This window comes from Eleutherodactylus coqui, chromosome 6 (genome assembly GCF_035609145.1).
Source record: "Eleutherodactylus coqui strain aEleCoq1 chromosome 6, aEleCoq1.hap1, whole genome shotgun sequence".
In the NCBI taxonomy this organism is placed as follows: Eukaryota; Metazoa; Chordata; class Amphibia; order Anura; family Eleutherodactylidae; genus Eleutherodactylus; species Eleutherodactylus coqui.
Window position 1 is genome coordinate 169,068,935 of NC_089842.1, and position 18,817 is coordinate 169,087,751.

An 18,817-nucleotide genomic window follows, 5' to 3' on the forward strand; every position below is an offset into this window, starting at 1 on the left:
TGGAAGCAGGTTTGCAAAAATATTGTCTTGAGGCTTAGAAGATACCACAACTCTAAAATATTTGAATTCCTTTACTATTTTTTATTGGCTTATGTTCCAATGAATAGTACACCAGAAAGGGATCTAAAGGAAAAATCACAGATTTCCCCCAGTTAATAGTAAGACCCGACATCTTAACAAATATATAAAAAATGGACATAATCGCACTCATTCATCTTCTCACGTTACTGTATTCAATAGATTATCTGCTTATAGTGACATACGTTCCTCAATTTCTCCATACTGCAATACAACTACATCAGGTGATTGCCTTATCAAACCAACCAGGGCCTGGATTGCAAAGGGGAGAGGGGACAGAGGACACCCTGTCTTGTTCCCCTCTCTAAGACCATCTGCCCAAAAATACAACCATTTACCCTCGCTCCTGCCCCTGGCATTGAATAGAGCAGTTTATCCCTTGCCAGAAAATTCTCACTGACACCCATCCTATGAAGACTAGCCCACAGATAGTTCCTCTTGACACTGTCAAAGCCTTTGGCAGAGTTGACTGAAAATATAGCTCTGCTCCCACAAACTCAATGCTCCGCCTGAGGATTTAGATAAAACCTCCGTAAATTAGTAGCAGTTGATTTATTAAAAGTAATCTATTTGCAAGTACCAAGATTTTAACATCAGTGGTCAACAGAGATATTGTATGATAAGACTCAGAAAGAGACAAATCCTTTCCCGGTTTAGAAATTAAAACAATCATAGCATCTCTTAATTATGGTGGAAGTATACATTCATGCAATGACCAGTAAACACCATCAATAAATGTGACAGAAGCATATACTGGTAGTGCTTAAAGAATTATTTTGGAAGATCATCCAACCCAGGCGACCTCTCAATAGGAAGTGCTGCTACTGCATCTCCTAACTCATTTGGTATCAAAGGAGCCTCTAACATCCCTCTCTGATCATCAGACAAAATTGGCAATGGCACCCAAGCCAAATATTCATAAAGATCTCCACAATCCACACTTAACTTAGAAGCGTGCAAGTTTTTAAAATAGAGAAAAAACGTCTACAAACTTTCACCCTCCTTTATAACCAAAGAATTATCAGGTCTTCTCAATGCTGCAACATAAGAAGATGATTCCTGTGCCGTAATTCTAGAAGCCAAAAAACAACCCCTGCTTCCCCCTCCTTAAAGATCTTCCACTTAATAAAAAGATGCTTATTTTTGCAACATCTCTCAGATGATCCGTAAGTTGAGACTGTCTCTTTACAATTAGTTTACACCTTACTAGTGGAATAAAAAAAATAAAATTGCTCTGCTGAAGGGCCTTAATGATATCCCGAGATTTAGACTTATGTGGGCTAATCATCTGTATATATATTCCCCACATATAAATGCCTTAATAACATTCCACACTACAGACACTGAGGAAAAGCAAATATGAATCTGAAAAAATTCCAATGCCTTCTCCATACTCGCACTACCATCAAGCAAGTTCTACCAAAAGGGGTTTAACTTCCAAATTTTATCTAAACTAAATCCTCCACCATTCATAATCAACAACAAATAGAATGGAGAGTGATCAGATACAGTTTGTGGTAGATATTCCACTCTATGAACATAAGGAAGCATAGATGGAGCTCCTATCGGGGGATCTATTCTAGAAAGTGTGTTATGCCCATTTGAAGAGTATTGTAGAATTTCTGGATTTCTCAACCTCCACAAACCACATAACCCTAATTTCATTAATAACTGTGCAAAAGCAGTTGGGGAAAAGGAGAAGCCACTATGGGGCTTTTTAAAAATCTTGCAAACAGGAATGTAGAACATTATTAAAATCTTCCACAATTAACGTAGGGATATAGCCACAAATTCAATCACCTTCTTAATACATCTGCTGGAATACGGAAGCCACTAGAAAATATTTCCTATCCGCAATAATACATTTAAGACAAACAGATCTCCCCATGGAATCTATAAAATATGACTCACACTTAAAAGAGATATTGGTACACTAACTTCACGCGAATAACTCAAGTATACAGAATGGAAAGAATGTGAAGCATTTATTATCTTTTATGAATGTGTTTCTAATGCACAAGCAATAGCTGACTGAAATTGTTGAATATATGAAAAAACTGCGTATCTTTTAGTTTTGTCACCCAACCCCGCACATTCCATAAACGTACATAAACCTCTTGAACCATGGTAAACAATAATATTATGTATGTTTTACATGTCTAATTTTAAATGACTGCTGCATTGCATGGCAGAAAAGGAGAAAAAAAAATACACCCAACCCTATACACATATATCCATATCCCCTATGGCTCAAATTACTTAGGCATAGTGACAATGGTGAAAAACTAATCCCAATATCACAGTGAGATCACTAATACTAAGGAGTAGTACCCAGGAACCTTCCACGTATCTAACAAATAGTCAATCATTTCAAGTGGTCAAATGATCTACCAATAATCCACTAATGAAAAGGACTAGAGATGAGCGAGCACCAAAATGCTCAGGTGCTCGTTACTCGGGACGAAATTATCGCGATGCTCGAGGGTTCGTTTCGAGTAACGAACCGCATTGAAGTCAATGGGTGACCCGAGCATTTTTGTATATCGCCGATGCTCACTAAGGTTTTCATTTGTGAAAATCTGGGCAATTCAAGAAAGTGATGGGAACGACACAGCAACGGATAGGGCAGGCGAGGGGCTACATGTTGGGCTGCATCTCAAGTTCCCAGGTCCCACTATTAAGCCACGATAGTGGCAAGAGTGGGCCCCCCCCCTCCCAACAACTTTTACTTCTGAAAAGCCCTCATTAGCAATGCATACCTTAGCTAAGCACCACACTACCTCCAACAAAGCACAATCACTGCCTGCATGACACTCCGCTGCCACTTCTCCTGGGTTACATGCTGCCCAACCCCCCCCCCCCCCCCCCTGCACGACCCAGTGTCCACAGCGCACACCAAATTGTCCCTGCGCAGCCTTCAGCTGCCCTCATGCCACACCACCCTCATGTCTATTTATAAGTGCGTCTGCCATGAGGAGGAACCACAGGCACACACTGCAGAGGGTTAGCACGGCTAGGCAGCGACCCTCTTTAAAAGGGGCGGGGCGATAGCCCACAATGCTGTACAGAAGCAATGAGAAATATAATCCTGTTCCACCGCCATCAGGAGCTGCACACGTGGGCATAGCAATGGGGAACCTGTGTGCCACACACTATTCATTCTGTCAAGGTGTCTGCATGCCCCAGTCAGACCGCGGTTTTTTATAAATAGTCACAGGCAGGTACAACTCCGCAATGGGAATTCCGTGTGCACCCACAGCATGGGTGGCTCCCTGGAACCCACCAGCTGTACATAAATGTATCCCATTGCAGTGCCCATCACAGCTGAGGTAACGTCCGATTAAATGCAGGTGGGCTTCGGCCCACACTGCATGCCCCAGTCACACTGGGGTTCTTCAGAAGTGGACACATGCAGTTACAACTCCCTGTGGACCCACAGCATGGGTGGGTGCCAGGAAGCCACCGGCGGTACATAAATATATCCCATTGCATTGCCCAGCACAGCTGATGTAACGTCAGCTTTAATGCAGGTGGGCAAAAAATTAATTGGATTACACTGTAGGCGAGGGCCCCAAAAAATTGGTGTACCAACAGTACTAATGTACGCCAGAAAAATTGCCCATGCCCAACCAACAGGGCAGGTGAAACCCATTAATCGCTTTGGTTAATGTGGCTTAATTTGTAACTAGGCCTGGAGGCAGCCCAGTTAAAATAAAAATTGGTTCAGGTGAAAGTTTCAACGCTTTAATGAGCATTGAAACGTATAAAAATTGTTTACAAAAATTATATGACTGAGCCTTGTGGGCCTAAGAAAAATTGCCCGTTCGGCGTGATTATGTCAGGTTTCAGGAGGAGGAGCAGGAGGAGGAGGATGAATATTATACACAGATTGATGAAGCTAAAAGGTCCACGTTTTTGATGGTGATAGAGAACAATGCTTCCATCCGCGGGTGCAGCCTACGTATTGTTTAGGTATCGCTGCTGTCCGCTGGTGGAGAAGAGAAGTCTGGGGAAACCCAGGCTTTGTTCATCTTGATGAGTGTAAGCCTGTCGGCACTGTCGGTTGACAGGCGGGTACGCTTATCTGTGATGATTCCCCCAGCCGCACTAAACACCCTCTCTGACAAGACGCTAGCCGCAGGACAAGCAAGCACCTCCAGGGCATACAGCGCGAGTTCAGGCCACGTGTCCAGCTTCGACACCCAGTAGTTGTAGGGGGAAGAGGCATCACGGAGGACGGTCGTGCGATCGGCTACGTACTCCCTCACCATCCTTTTACAGTGCTCCCGCCGATTCAGCCTTGACTGGGGAGCGGTGACACAGTCTTGCTGGGGAGCCAGAAAGCTGTCAAAGGCCTTAGAGAGTGTTCCCCTGCCTGTGCTGTACATGCTGCCTGATCTCTGTGCCTCCCCTGCTACCTGGCCCTCGGAACTGCGCCTTCGGCCACTAGCGCTGTCGGATGGGAATTTTACCATCAGTTTGTCCGCCAGGGTCCTGTGGTATAGCATCACTCTCGAACCCTTTTCCTCTTCGGGTATGAGAATGGAAAGGTTCTCCTTATACCGTGGGTCGAGCAGTGTGTACACCCAGTAATCCGTAGTGGCCAGAATGCGTGTAACGTGAGGGTCACGAGAAAGGCATCCTAACATGAAGTCAGCCATGTGTGCCAGGGTACCTGTATGCAACACATGGCTGTCCTCACTAGGAAGATCACTTTCAGGATCCTCCTCCTCCTCCTCCTCCTCCTCCTCAGGCCATACACGCTGAAAGGATGACAGGCAAGCAGCATGGGTACCCTCAGCAGTGGGCCAAGCTGTCTCTTCCCCTTCCTCCTCATCCTCCTCATGCTCCTCCTCAACGCGCTGAGATATAGACAGGAGGGTGCTCTGACTATCCAGCGACATACTGTCTTCCCCCGCCTCTGTTTCCGAGCGCAAAGCGTCTGCCTTTATGCTTTGCAGGGAACTTCTCAAGAGGCATAGCAGAGGAATGGTGACGCTAATGATTGCAACATCGCCGCTCACCATCTGGGTAGACTCCTCAAAGTTTCCAAGGACCTGGCAGATGTCTGCCAACCAGGCCCACTCTTCTGTAAAGAATTGAGGAGGCTGACTCCCACTGCGCCGCCCATGTTGGAGTTGGTATTCCACTATAGCTCTACGCTGCTCATAGAGCCTGGCCAACATGTGGAGCATAGAGTTCCACCGTGTGGGCACGTCGCACAGCAGTCGGTGCACTGGCAGATGAAACCGATGTTGCAGGGTGCGCAGGGTGGTAGCGTCCGTGTGGGACTTGCGGAAATGTGCACAGAGCCGGCGCACCTTTCCGAGCAGGTATGACAAGCGTAGGTAGCTTTTCAGAAAGCGCTGAACCACCAAATTAAAGACGTGGGCCAGGCATGGCACGTGCGTGAGGCTGCCGAGCTGCAGAGCCGCCACCAGGTTACGGCTGTTGTCACACACGACCATGCCCGGTTGGAGGCTCAGCAGCGCAAGCCAGCGGTCGGTCTGCTCTGTCAGACCCTGCAGCAGTTCGTGGGCCGTGTGCCTCTTCTCTCCTAAGCTGAGTAGTTTCAGCACGGCCTGCTGACGCTTGCCCACCGCTGTGCTGCCGTGCCGCGCGACACCGACTGCTGGCGACGTGCTGCTGCTGACACATCTTGATTGCGAGACAGAGGTTGCGTAGGAGGAGGAGTAGGAGGGTGGTTTAGTGGAGGAAGCATACACCGCCGCAGATACCACCACCGAGCTGGGGCCCGCAATTCTGGGGGTGGGTAGGACGTGAGCGGTCCCAGGCTCTGACTCTGTCCCAGCCTCCACTAAATTCACCCAATGTGCCGTCAGGGAGATATAGTGGCCCTGCCCCCTGTGCTTGTCCACGTGTCTGTTGTTAAGTGGACCTTGGCAGTAACCGCATTGGTGAGGGAGCGTACAATGTTGCGGTAGACGTGGTCGTGCAGTGCTGGGACGGCACATCGGGAAAAGTAGTGGCGACTGGGAACTGAGTAGTGCGGGGCCGCCGCCGCCATCATACCTTTGAAAGCCTCCGTTTCCACAACCCTATACGGCAGCATCTCCAGGCTGATAAATTTGGCTATGTGCACGTTTAACGCTTGAGCATGTGGGTGCGTGGCGGCGTACTTGCGCTTGCGCTCCAACACAGCGACGGCTGGACGGTGCGCTGAGAGACATTGGTGGATGGGGCCGAGCACAGCGGAGGTGAGGGTGTGGGTGCAGGCCAGGAGACGGTAGTGCCTGTGTCCTGAGAGGGGGGTTGGATCTCAGTGGCAGGTTGGGGCACAGGGGGAGAGGCAGCGGTGCAAACCGGAGGCGGTGAACGGCCTTCGTCCCACCTTGTGGGGTGCTTGGCCATCATATGTCTGTGCATGCTGGTGGTGGTGAGGCTGGTGGTGGTGGCTCCCCAGCTGATCTTGGCGCGACAAAGTTTGCACACCACTGTTCGTCGGTCGTCTGCACTCTCAGTGAAAAACTGCCAGACCTTTGAGCACCTCGGCCTCTGCAGGGTGGCATGGCGCGAGGGGGCGCTTTGGGAAACAGTTGGTGGATTATTCGGTCTGGCCCTGCCTCTACCCCTGGCCACCGCACTGCCTCTTCCAACCTGCCTTGCTGCTGCACTTGCCTCCCCCTCTGAAGACCTGTCCTCAGTAGGCGTAGCAAACCAGGTGGGGTCAGTCACCTCATCGTCCTGCTGCTCTTCCCCCGAATCCTCTGTGCGCTCCTCCCTCGGACTTACTCCAATTACTACTACCTGAGTGATAGACAACTGTGTCTCATCATCGTTGTCCTCCTCACCCACTGAAAGCTCTTGAGACAGTTGCCGGAAGTCCCCAGCCTCATCCCCCGGACCCCGGGAACTTTCCAAAGGTTGGGCATCGGTCACGACAAACTCCTCCGGTGGGAGTGGAACCATTGCTGGCCATTCTGGGCAGGGGTGCGGGAACAGTTCCTGGGAGTCTGCCTGCTCCTCAGAATGTGTCATTGTAATGGAGTGAGGAGGCTGGGAGGAAGGAGGAGCAGCAGCCAGAGGATTCAGAGTTGCAGCAGTGGACGGCGCAGAACTCTGGGTGGTCGATAGATTGCTGGATGCACTTTCTGCCATCCACGACAGGACCTGCTCACACTGCTCATTTTCTAATAAAGGTCTACCGCGTGGACCCATTAATTGTGAGATGAATGTGGGGACGCCAGAAACGTGCCTCTCTCCTAATCCCACAGCAGTCGGCTGCGATACACCTGGATCAGGAGCTCAGCCTGTGCCCACACCCTGACTTGGGCCTCCGCGTCCTCGGCCGCGTCCACGTCCTCTAGGCCTACCCCTACCCCTCAGCATGGTGTATTACCAGTAGTGCAGAAACAGAACGCTGTAATTAAATGTGCCGCTTATTGGCCTGTGGTTGGAGGCTGACTTCGCTTACGGAATGCACAGCAGAGGCAGGAAAGAATTTTGCGCAAGCCTGCTGTAACACTTAGCTGGCTGCGTATGAATTAGGACAACTTTCCCCAGCAGAGACCGAGTACACTTGTGGACAGGAATACAGCGGTGATGTAAGAGGCAACACAGAGGCAGGAAAGAATTTTGCGCAAGCCTGCTGTAACACTTAGCTGGCTGCGTATGAATTAGGACAACTACCCCCAGCAGAGACCCAGTACACTGAGGACGGTCACAGGCAGCCCAAATAGATTTTTTTTCCCAAATGTTTTTGGAAAGGCCCACTGCCTATATACACTAAGTATGTCTTCTGTCCCTGCCTCACCACTACTGGCCCTGGACAATGTAAAATTACTGCAGGACGCAATGCTCTGCACGGCCGATATACCAAAAAAAAAAAAAAAAGTGCAACATTGCAAAAAGCAGCCTCCACACTACTGCACACGGTTAGATGTGGCCCTAAGAAGGACCGTTGGGGTTCTTGAAGCCTAAAATAACTCCTAACGCTCTCCCTATAGCAGCTCCGGCACCAGCAGCACTTTCCCTGATCTCTGTCAGAATGCATCTCTGGCCAGCCGTGGGAGGGGCCGATTTATATACTCGGGTGACACCTGATCTCGCCAGCCACTCACTGCAGGGGGGTGGTATAGTGCTTGAACGTCGCAGGGGGAAGTTGTAATGCCTTCCCTGTCTTTCTATTGGCCAGAAAAGCGCGCTAACGTCTCAGAGATGAAAGTGAAAGTAACTCGAACATCGCGTGGTACTCGTCTCGAGTTACGAGCATCTCGAACACGCTAATACTCGAACGAGTATCAAGCTCGGACGAGTACGTTCGCTCACCTCTAAAAAGGACTAATTATTCCTGTTATATTAATATTGGTTCTGTTTATGAATCCAGGAGGCAGCATCCTTAGAATTATCAAAAATAAAAGTCTCTCCCTGTATCACAACTCTCAGCCATGCAGAATAGAAAACAGCATAAGGAAGCTGTAAACCCTATAACCTTCTTTTAACATCATGATACTGTATTTATTTTTTGTATATCAACTGAATAACCTGGAAAGACAACTAGGCTTTATGATGACCGTCCAAGTTATCTTTTTCATTTCTCTTACTTTCTTTAAAATGTCATGATCTTTATAATGCAGGAGTTTTATCAAAATAGTTCCATCAGGTTGAGGTGGTTTAGCAGGAACTCTATGAGCCCGTTTCACAGTAAAGAAAGTTGACAAAGTAACTTCCCCAATATTTGATTTCAGCCATCCCACAAAAAATTTTCTTGGATACAATCCTTCCACCTTTTCTGGAAACACCATCAGTCACAGATTAATTCACAACAGACCAGCCTCTGCTATCGCTTCTTCTCCACTCCTTCACAATAGGAACCATGGTGCAGCTCAACTAAAGGCCCATGAACTAGCAAGGCAGCCAGCACAGCAGAGTTAGGGCAGGCTCACACGATTATGTACGTAAAACACTGCGTGAGACGGCATTTCGCTGCGTATGGCGTGGGATACGCTGTCTTCCTGTTTTTTTGTTTTTTTTTATTTCCCGCTCTGTCGCTTAGTGATGCTGCATAAATGCCACATGTATGCAATGTAATTGCGTATGTACAGCGATTATTACACACCTATAGAGAACAATATGGCTGTATTGCGCATAATACGCGGTGAAATTGAACACGCTGTGTTCTTTCCTTTACGAGCGTATTATACGCAATGTATATACACAAATGTGAACAGATCAATGAAAATCAATGTACTTTCATTGGATCCTTTCCCTGCTTGTTATGCGCATATACATCGTGCAAGTAATATGCAATTACATACACTCGTGTGAGCCTTCCTTTAGGAACACTGCCTCAGAAAGAAAACCCAGCTAGCAAGATGCCATAACTGGTGGGAGCTCGCCTGGTGTGTCTCCACTGCTCACATCACGCTCTAAGCCACACCCCTAAGATGTTAAAGGGGATCTATCACCTACTTTTAACCTTTTTAACCTTATAAGCTAAGCTTGTGGGCTGAGAGTAGGTGACTCACTGAGTCTAGGGATGTAAGTGTTCTAAATACCTTCCCTGTCCTTCCTCAGTTTTCACTCTTTCACCAAACCGATTGGGATCTGGTCTGGAGGACTCGCAGTTAAGTGGCAGCTGATGCACTTGGTCAGGTCTTCCGTAATGTGGTTTCAGAAGGTGTAGACAGGGACGCAAGTCTTGGAGAACCGATTCAATACCAATGGTTTTAAAACGGAGGCATGAAATGAATTTCCAATTCACAAAAGAGGCATATAAGTCACCCTATTTGAAATGGTCCTAGGTACCTGGGAATGAACTTGAAAGACAAATATTTTTCAAGGAAAGCCAAACCCGATCTCTAGGAGTGTAAGTTGTGAAAAGTCTACGCTTCTTCCTAGCAGTCTTCTTCATGTAATTGCAAGAAAACTTTTATTCTCCTGGTAAATTCTTTGGAACTCCTCATGGAAAGCTTAGCTGTAGGTACTTCAGATTTTGTAGCAACTGGGAAGAAAACTCATGTAATTGCATATGTATTGAAAAAAATGACCAAATACGGGATAGACAAGGCAACTGTTAGGTGGATTCACAACTGGCTGAGTGATCATACACGAAGAGTGGTCATTAGAGATGAGCGAGCACCAAAATGCTCGGGTGCTCATAATTTGAGGCGAGCTTTTGGGAATATTCGAGAGCTCTATTCGAGTAACGAACCCTACTGAAGTGAATGAGAGACCTGAGCATTTTTGCAAAGGACCCGCCGGGTTCCAAGTCTCTCTCTCTGTCCTCTGTCCTGGGCCCAGTGCTGTTCAACATTTTTATAAATGATCTGGAGGAGGGAATTGATCGAAAACTGATCAAGTTTGCTGATGGCACAAAACTAGGAGGGATAGCTAACCCTAGGAAAGACAGAGAGTGTATTCAAAAAGATCTAGAAAAGCTTGAACTGTGGGCGGCGAATAACAGGATGGTATTTCACAGGGAGAAATGCAAAGTCCTACATCTGGGAAAAAAATGAAAAAAGCACATACAGAATGGGAGGAATTGGGCTAAGCAGCTGCACATGTAAAAAAGACTTTGGTATACTAATAGATCATAGCCTGAACATAAGTCAACAATGTGATGCAGCAGCCAATAAGTCAAACACAATTCTGGGATGTATTAAGAGAAGCATAGAGTCTAGATCATGTGATGTAATTATCCCCTCTACCCTTCCTTAGTCAGACCTCATCTTGAATACTGTGTCCAGTTCTGGACACCCCACTTTAAAAAGCCCTATTCTCATTTGTACAAGGAAAGCTTAGAAGCAATGGGATGTAACTGAAAGGGAGGAGACACAGATTAGATATTAGAAAAAACTTTCTGAAAGTGAGGGTGATCAATGAGTGGAACAGGTTACCACAGGAGGTGGTGAGTTCTCCTTCAATGGAAGTGTTCAAACAGAGACTGGACAAATATCTGTCTGGGATGATTTAGTGATCCTGCACTGAGCAGGGGGATGGACCCAATGACCCTGGAGGTCCCTTCCAACTCTACCAGTCTGTGATTCTATGTATACTGTCCATAAATTATAAAAAATTACGATACTCCACAGCAGGCTCAATTGCATGATTGTGAATTCTGCCCATGGCAATAGGTAGACCCAATCATCCTGGCAAGAAGATATAGTGTTACAAATAGTCTTAAGTGTTGGGTTCACACATTCCACTTGTACATTTGACTGGAGTTGATATGCAGAAAAAAAAATGTGTTTTATGTCCTGCAAATGACACAGTGCCCTCCAGAATTGTGAAACAGATTGCACCCCTTGATCCGAGGTAGTATGTTGCGGAGGTCCATGGAGCTGGAAAATGTGCTGAATGGAGAGAGATGCTAACTGCATGGCAGATGGGAAACCAAATAATGGAATAAAGAGGCCATTTTGAAAAATTTGTCCACGATGACCCAAATCGCAGAACAACTTGAAGAGCTGGGCAGGTCAGTGATGATGTCCATTGCAATATGCTTTCAGGAAAACTCTGGCATGGTCTGCTGAAATAATAACCCTGCATGATGCTAGTGTGGGGGTTTATCCCTGCAATAGGGTGGGACAGGGAGCTAAATATTTTTATACATCCTTTGGTATAGAGAGCCACCCATAGTGTTGAAAGAGATCATCAATGGTCTTTTTGATTCTTGAATGACTGGTCGGTTTAAAATCATGACCCTAGGGCATAATTTGAGAGCATTGAGAGATTTAAACAAAAATGTTTCCTGGTGATCTATCCTTTAGGTCCACTAATAGGACCCTGAGAGGAGAATCCACAGTTTTCGTTTTTCTTCTAATACAGAAGTGCTCCTGCATCAACAGGGGAAGCAACAACCGCAGGATGAAAGGCAACAACCTCTGTTACTGAATGATGAGAACTGGGGCAGCGGCGAACGCTTGTTTCAGCTTTCGGAAGGCCTCTTCTGCCTCTGAAGACTAGTGTCTGGGATTTGCTTTTCATCTAGTCCGTGTGGAGATTGGGGCAGCGAGAGTAGAGAATTGTAAAATAAATTGCTGATAATAATTACCGAATCCCAGAAAACACTGGACAGCCTTCAGACTCTGGATGAATCCTGAATAGTTGTCTGCACTTCTAGACTGTTCAAAACTCCAGAGTCCCATATCAGAGATTTTATATCCTAAGAAGGGCAGGCTAGTCTTTTCAAAGATGCACTTCTCCCGTTTAGCAAAAGGAAATTGTTGTCATGGAGACGTTGGAAAATGGTTTTCAAATGCTTGCAATAATTGCGTTAAATCAGGAGAAAATATCAAAATGTCATCTAAGTAGACAACACAGGTATACAGGAGATCTCGGAAGATATTGTTTACAAATTCTTGGAAGACCACCTGTGCATTAGAGTCTGTAGGGCATCGTTAGTTATTCATAATGCCCATCACAAGTTTTGAAAGAGGTCTTCCATTCATCACCCTCATGGATGCGGATGAGGTTGTACGCAGGGGCGTAACGATAGAGGATGCAGGGGATGCGGTTGCACCCGGGCCCAGGAGCCTTGGGGAGCCCATAAGGCCTCTCTTCTCCATATAGGGAGCCCAGTACTATGAATAAAGCATTATAGTTGGGGGCCCCGTTCCAGGTTTTGCATTGGGGCCCAGGAGCTACAAGTTACGCCTCTGGTTGTACGCTTTCCGTGAATCTAGCTTCATGACAGTTCTGGCTCCCCTGATTCTGTCAAATAATTCTGAGATTAAGATCAAAATGTACTTGTTCCCCACAGTTATTGCATTCAGTCGACAGTATGACTAGTCAATATAGAATATATGAGACATAAAGATCCGTCTTCCTTTATAAACATGATCTCTGCTTTAGGTTTTCTTAAATGTAAGCAGCCAAGGCCTCTATCGCGGGAAGGGACAATAGATTGACTTGACCATTCACCAGCAGACTTGTTCCTGGTCAATGGGGCAGTCATATGGTCTGTGAGGTGGCAGCTTTTGGTCATGACTTTCGTCCATAACATAACTGTTCGCACAGTGTGGCAGCTCCCTAAAGAAACACCTGGGTTGGAGAAGCAAAACCCCCAAAATATGGAAATGGGCATTTCTGAAGGAAGGGGACCCTGAAATGCTATTGCTCAGTAGTCTCAGTAACCTTTCAAAGGGTAAAGGTGGAGCCAAGGGTAGGCTGGCAAATTTTAACCTGGAAGCAAGCAGCACTTTCCCACGAATAGCAACTCATTCTTACCATTGTTTGCCATGTAAAGAGTAACCTGGGCTTTAGATCCAGCTACCATTAAAAGATGTCAGCTAACGGGGGTGTTTTCATGGTGGGCTCACACTGTGCAGACCAATTGAATACAATGCAGTTAAATCCAGTGACTCAAAGGTGACATCTCTAATAGTAGTTGTTCATTTTTGATTTGCCGCATATTCGCTGTAGGTTTTCTGCTGTAGAAAACCTGCATCTGGTATTTCACATGTCAAGGCAGCATAATGTTCCACACAGGTTCTTTTGTGAAAATTATACGGGTTTTTTTTGCACACTTTTTCGTGGAAAAGGATGCTGTGTGCGGCTAATTGGGAAATACACTACAGACAATGTGAAGGGGAAGGGAGTGTTTATACTGCTGTGTTTATACTGCTTTTTCTCACTTTTGCTGTGTTTTTCTTTTATTTGGGTCCATGGAATTTTTTTTCAAAATTGCAGCATCCTGTAGGTATGGCATTTTTTTTTGTATTTTCTTATGGACTGCTCCATAGGAAGACTTAAAGGGGTTGTCCCGCGGCAGCAAGTGGGTCTATACACTTCTGTATGGCCATAATAATGCACTTTGTAATGTACATTGTGCATTAATTATGAGCCATACAGAAGTTATAAAAAGTTTTATACTTACCTGCTCCGTTGCTGGCGTCCTCGTTCCCATGGAGCCGACTAATTTTCGCCCTCCGATGGCCAAATTAGCCGCGCTTGCGCAGTCCGGGTCTTCTGCAGTCTTCTATGGGGCCGCTCGTGTAGAATGCCGGCTCTGTGTAGCTCCGCCCTGTCACGTGCCGATTCCAGCCAATCAGGAGGCTGGAATCGGCAATGGACCGCACAGAAGCCCTGCGGTCCACGGAGACAGAGGATCCCGGCGGCCATCTTCAGCAGGTAAGTATGAAGACGCCGGACCGCCGGGATTCAGGTAAGCGCTGTGCGGGTTGTTTTTTTAACCCCTGCATCGGGGTTGTCTCGCGCCGAACGGGGGGGGGTTAAAAAAAAACAAAAACCCGTTTCGGCGCGGGACAACCCCTTTAATGACAAAAAGCACAGTGATGCAAAGGCTTTTGGAGGCTGGCTTGGTGTCAAGAATGGCAGCAAAGAAGCCACTTGTCTCTAAGAAAACTATCAAGGACAGACTAGCATTCTGTAGGAAGCACTGGGATTGGACTGCAGAGGATTAGGGTAAAGTTATTTTCTCTGATGAAGCCCCTTTCAGACTGTTTGGGACATCTGGAAGAATGACTGTCTAGAGAAGAAAAGGTGGGCGCTACCACGAATCCTGTGTCATGCCAACACTAAAGCGTCCTGAGATCTTTCATGTTGGGGGTTGCTTTAAGCTCACCCACAATTTTGCTTAAGAACACTGTTTTGAATAAAGAATGGTACCTATTAGAGATGAGCGAGTATACTTGCTAAGGCTAACTTCTCAGGCGAGTAGTGCCTTAGTCGAGTATCTGCCTGCTCGTGTCTAAAGATTCAGGTGCCGGCGGCGGGCGGGGAGAAATGGTGGGGAGATCCCGCTCCCCCCTGCTCACCGCCGCAACTCACCTGTCACCCGCGCCGGCAGCCGAATCTTTAGACACGAGCGGGAGGATACTCGGCTAAGGCACTACTCGCTCGAGTAGTTAGCCTTAGCGAGTATACTCGCTCATTTCTAGTACCTATACATCCTCCAAGAGGAACTTCTCCCAACAACCCAGGAGCAATCTGGTGACGAACAATGCTTCTTCAGCATGATAGGGCACCATGTCACAAGTGATAACTTAGTGGCTCGGTGAGCAAAACATTGAAACTTTGGGTTCAACGTCAGGAAATTCCCCAGATCTCAATCCCATTGAGATCCCATGGTCAATGCTCAAAAAGCCGGTGGACAAACCAAAAAACAAAAATTGTGATAAACTCCAAACATCGATTAGGCAAGAATAGGTTGCCATCAGTCAGGATTTGGCCCATAGGCTGATATCCAGCTTGCCAAAGTGAATTGCAGAAGTTTTGTAAGAAAAGAAAAAGATATTGACTCTTTGCCTAAACTTGTATTTGTCAATTAAAGTATAAAAACTTATGAAATGCTTTAGAATTGTACTTCAGTAACCACTGAAGAAGCAAACTTTATGAAAGTCAAAATTTTTATCAGTCTCAAAACTTTTGGTTATGACTGTAGTAGCAATACAAAAGCATCAAGAAAGTGGGTGGGGCTTAGTGTTTCACGTGACAAACCACTAAATACACGCACTAATGCACGTATTTTTGTGGTACTGTTGTGCCTATCTACAGCATCGTTACCACCAAATGTGAATGCATGTTTAGGACATACTCATGCGGCAGAGTCGTGCAACTGGAAAATCCGTTCCATACAGCTGAATGTTCTTGTGCTTTTTGCAGTTATTTTTATAATTGCAGTAAAACTGCAGCCTTGACTCATGCAAATATACCGTGCATTGCTCAGCATACATCCAGACATTCAAGTTTGGACAAAAAGCACACGAAAAAACTAAAGTGAAATATTCTGGAATAAATTAATGAAACACACATGAGTCCAGCCTATTGTGGAGCACTTCACAGCAGCTTCTTATTAGTCTATGGGTTTTTCTGATTTTAAGATGATGAATGGTAACCAAATAGAACACGATGTAAAAATCTCTCTTGTATGCGAGTGTCTGATCCCCAATCGGCAGGTAGAATATTACATGAGTGTGTGGTAGGATTACTCAACAGATCAAAAAAAATCTTTCAGAGGGAATAAAAATAAGCACAGATATGATTTTCAGACTTCTGGGCTGACTATTCGGCCAATGTAAAATAATAAATCCTGCACCAGACAACAGATTTATGTCATTTTTCCAAGGAATATTCCATGGCTCTGTATGTCTCCAAGAAGCGATCCTTTAACTCTGCCAGCTATTACATCATCAGTTGCAGAAAATGACCACTAGATGGTGCTCTGGTTACTTGATGTAAATAGTAATAGCCATATCAGTGACCACCCACAAAAGATGCAGCTCTGGTGGTATACAGGTGGTTGTAAAATTCAGCAGAGAGTGATGGAAAGGAAAATTGCAAATATTTAAACATCTCATAACATGTCGTACTCCGAGGATGGCTCATTTAAGTTAAACAGCTACTTCTAGGTTTTACCAGGAACAAGGTTGGTATGCTTTCATGCTTTTGTTATTGTCACATTGCAAAAGTGTTTGGATAGCAGATTCAACTTCATTTTTTGAGCTATTTTAATGTTGTCACATTGCACCTGCTTTGATTCTGTATTATTATTATTTATGTATTCATTCTAAAGACTTGGAAAATGTAAAAAATGGCAAGTCATTGAGACAAGTAGCAGTGCTGAATTTGACATTTGACTATTTCTGTTCACCACGATAACTCGCTAACTTACGATGATCATACAGTACGTTTATGTGAAGTACTGTGGAGAACTACAGGTACGTGATGTCAGGGTAAAGTACAATAAACTCAGCTCTGCTATACCTGTATGTGCAATAACTCAGCTGTTAGAGTTGAAACTTGTGTCAATCTGTTTTGCATTGTGAAGTTGCGGGCTGGATTATATCTGGGGTGATGCTTTACACACCTATATGAATGGGTCATTAACCAACCACTTGGGAGTCTCAAAGTTACAACTTGTCTTACTCGCCGTGAATAGACAGATGTGCATTTATTAAATTACTTCTAACCCAATCACTGGAATACTGTCTTTTACTCATGTAATAGTTATGTTAAATGATATGCTATCCCATGGCAGAGTGGTGGCTGTAAAGTTACAAGCCTGAGCATAACCAGCCAACATGCTGAGTCCTATGGCTCTACAGCAACTAGGAAGACCAGATCTGCCTATAGTAATCCCTGCTTCTAAGAAATGTAATAGCTGATTGACAAGACATTATGGAGAGATGTGTGGCTTCTGCTTTCCAAGGAAATCCGCTTGTGACTGTATTGTATACATTTTTCCTGAATTCCTGTGCAGACTGCATGCACAGTGTTAATGGTCAAGTGTTATGACTATAAAATTGCCCTTATCTCAATATGGACTGAAGATACTGACTGATCAAAGTCCAGGGGTTGCATGTTGCAAATAATTCTCCATGTGACTGTAATAATGTGCGATAAAAAAGCAAAATGTGTTTCTCGTGAAACTACAACTCTCAGCATAACCCTCCTAAATTGCACAACAGCAAGAGAGATCCATATTGTAGCTGACTACTGCTCAGATAGTTAATTTTTTTTACCAATGTCTGATGAGTACCTGTCAAAGCATCTAATAGGTCTGATTCATTCTCTCTCTCTCTCTCTCTCTCTCTCTCTCTCTCTCTCTCTCTCTCTCTCTCTCTCTCTCTCTCTCTCTCTCTCTCTCTCTCTCTCTCTCTCTCTCTATATATATATATATATATATATATATATATATATATATATATATATATCTATATATAAACTAAAATGATGTGTTGCAGTCCAATTAATCTTATCACTCCTCTGTGAGGTTTCCAATCTAATTCCCCTCAGTCACCCACACTTATTAGGACACATTTCATGCTGCTAATCTTACTAGTAAGCTGTTGGAGTGTCGAACACACACGAGCCGAACATGTAAACTCCTGCAGATGTTGAACTGGTCAGATTTGAAATTTGGTGCTGAAATTGTGCCATGAGTCTGTATTGCATATGGAGGGCCAGAGAATGGTAATAGATACTAGGAACTCATTCCCTATCCAAAAAAATTGAATTACAGGGTTAGTGCTGAAAGCTAAGGGCCAAGAATAAAAACAATCGAAGGATAAATCTTAAAAACTTGGAAAGACCTCCTAGAAATGAGACAGTTGGCAACTGGAATATAACTGTAATTGTAGCTGCATTGCTAGATTATAGATTTTTGCTGTAAAGGGGGATAATAGGGCATTGGGTAAATCGGGAAGAAAGAATCCATTTCATTCTCTGAACCTACTGCTCACTAGATTGCTCCCTGTGCATCAAAAATCTGTAATCCTGCAATCTAATTTCTTTATGTCTGAGCTGTCATTTAACTCTTTTATAAGCTGACTTGTTGAAAACCGAACCACTGATAACTCTAATGTCATTAAAGAGTTATGCCAACTGCAAACTCATTTTTTTGTTATGCAAGAATATATAATTATTTCAACCCTGTCTCAAAAGTGTTTGATAGGGAGATTTACCTTTCATATGTCTGACAATATAATCAGTAGGGGTCTGGTGACCAGTGACCCTCACAGATCACTAGAATAAATGGGCCAAGGTACTCCTTCAAGTCGTATACCCTTTTGGCTCTACCCGTATTGATGTGCATACAGTTCCATTGAAGTGGTTGTGAGAGACCTTGGAGTCGGTAAAAGGAAGGAGCATAGCATTTGAAGAAATGCCATGACCTCTACTTTGTAGTAATTGCTGGCGGTCAAGGGGCATCTTATGACATGTCGCATTGACATAGATGTGTAGAGGTGAATTCTCTCTTTTAGAGCTTTCTTCGAATGGAAATCATGCAGTCACTTTCAAAAGAGTCTGTTTC

At 45.1% G+C, this 18,817-nt stretch overlaps 1 protein-coding gene across 1 annotated transcript in view; it reads left to right on the top strand.

The window, feature by feature from the left end:
- The first annotated feature begins 16,329 nt into the window (after positions 1 to 16,329).
- ESR2 (estrogen receptor 2) overlaps positions 16,330 to 18,817 on the top strand; it is a 45,540-nt gene continuing 43,052 nt past the window's right edge. The window contains exon 1 of the mRNA XM_066605819.1: positions 16,330 to 16,429. The gene's annotated coding sequence lies outside the window, so the exon portion shown is untranslated. The remainder of the gene's footprint in view (positions 16,430 to 18,817) is intronic.